The sequence below is a fragment of the Macaca mulatta genome, chromosome 19 (genome assembly GCF_049350105.2).
Source record: "Macaca mulatta isolate MMU2019108-1 chromosome 19, T2T-MMU8v2.0, whole genome shotgun sequence".
NCBI classification, from domain to species: Eukaryota; Metazoa; Chordata; class Mammalia; order Primates; family Cercopithecidae; genus Macaca; species Macaca mulatta.
This window is the reverse complement of record NC_133424.1, coordinates 3,249,387-3,251,429: the sequence shown is the minus strand read 5'-3', so window position 1 is coordinate 3,251,429 and position 2,043 is coordinate 3,249,387. Positions and strand designations below refer to the sequence as shown.

The 2,043-nt window shown below is 53.1% G+C and overlaps 1 pseudogene; it reads left to right on the top strand.

Annotated features, from left to right (window-relative positions):
• Window positions 1–1,361: 1,361 nt before the first annotated feature.
• Window positions 1,362–1,456, top strand: LOC114674239 (U6 spliceosomal RNA; annotated as a pseudogene).
• The last annotated feature ends 587 nt before the right edge of the window (window positions 1,457–2,043 follow it).

Sequence of the window (2,043 nt, the reverse complement as noted above, 5' to 3'; positions counted from 1 at the left end):
ATCGCGCCACTGCACTCCAGCCTGGGTGACAGAGCGAGAGTCCGTCTCAAAAAAAAAAAAAAAATCCAATTCCTCGTCGTTCCCGGCGTGGAGGGGCTCACATCCCTTGGTGTGGCGCCCCTTCCTTCACCTTCAGGGCCAGGAGCACAGCCTCTTTCAGTCTCTCTTATGAGGGACCCTGTGAGGACACTGGGTGCCCCAGATCATCCAGGCTGCTCTCCCATCTCAGAGTCCTTCACTCAATCGCACGTGCGGAGTCTCTGTTGCCGTGGAAGGTGACACACCCCCGTGTTCCGGGAATTAGAACAAGGACATCTTTGGGGGCCGCTGTTCAGCCAAACACAGCTTGGGTTCCCCAGAGGCCAGAGCCTGAGACAGAAGGTTCATGTGCTCTTGTTTTCTGGGGGAGTCTGGTCTGATCCTCCGTAGGAGAGGGTGGGAGCAGGATAATGAAGCAGGGAGCAACAGCAGGCCCATAAGAGGGTGTGTCACTGCCTCAGCCTTGGGTTAATACAGGCGCCCTTGTTCCCACAAGCTCACGGAGGCAGTGTCTCAGGGCCCAGTAGGCGGGAGGAGGTTGACTCGCTGTCTCCTCACTGGCCACAGGCTCACCTCTGCACTGCCTGGTTGTGGCTGTCTGTGTGCAGAGGGGAGCTCAGGTGCAGAGCTCACACCTGAATGACATCCGTCAACACCTGTCGGGAGCTAGCCGGCGAGTGGGTGAGGTCGAGAGGCTCTGCAGGGGAGCATCAGAGGGTCTCATCCCAGGACCGGCCACAAAATTTGCAGGGCTCAGTAGAAAATGAAAACACGGAGCCCTTTTTCGAAAGTGTTTAAGAATATCAAGACGATGACAGCATTAAACCAAGTGTGGGGCCCTTCCAACCACAGGGCCCTTCCGATCATGGGGCCCTGGGTGACTCACAAGTCGCACACCCATGAAGTTGGCCCTGTCTCATACACCCACCAAAATCTTTTTCAGATATTGCAGAAGGGGTTTGCTTAAGCTCTTAGGACAGAAAAAAAAGTCACAACAGATTGAAGTCATTAAACATGCACAGCCTTAACTGGCCGGGTACGGTGGCTCACTCCTGTAATCCCAGCACTTTGGGAGGCCAAGGTGGGTGGATCACCTGAGGTCAGGAGTTCAAGACCAGCCTGACCAACGTGGAGAAACCCCATCTCTACTAGAAGTACAGAATTAGCCGGATGTGGTGACGCATGCCTGTAGTCCCAGCTACTCGGGAGGCAGAAGCGGGAGAATCGCTTGAACCCGGGAGGCAGAGATTACAGTAAGCTGAGATCACACCATTGCAACAAGAGAAAACTCCATCTCAAAAAAAAACCTTCCCCCTTATAACGTGCTCACTTCAGCAGCACATATTCAAGAAGTTGGAAGGATACAAAGATTACTATTGCCCCTGCGTAAGGATGACATGAAGCATTTCATATTTTTAAAAAAGAAATAATAATAATTCAAAATTTTAAAAACTTACCCTTATATGAGGTCCCTAGAGTCGTCAGATTCACAGAGACAGAAAGTTAAAGGGTGAGTGCCAGGGGCTGGGGAGGGGGATGGGGAGTGAGTGTTTCATGGGGACGGAGTTTTAGTTTGGGAAGAGGAAAAAGTTCTGGAGAATTGGCCGGGTACGGTGGTTCCGCCTGGAATCCCAGCACTTTGGGAGGCTGAGGTGGGCGGATCACCTGAGGTTGGGAGTTCGAGACCAGCCTGACCAACATGGTGAAACCCCGCCTCTACTAAAAATATAAAATTAGCCAGGCATGGTGGCCCATGCCTGTAATCTCAGCTACTCGGGAGGCTGAGGCAGGAGAATCACTTGAACCCGGGAGGCAGAGGTTGCACTGAGCGAGATGGCACCACTGCACTCCCAGCACTTTGGGAGGTCAAGTCGGGCGGATCGCGAGGTCAGGAGATCGAGACCATCTTGGCTAACACGGTGAAACCCATCTCTACTAAAAATACAAAGAATTAGCCGGGCGTGGTGGCGGGCGCCTGTAGTCCCAGCTACACGGGGGACTGAG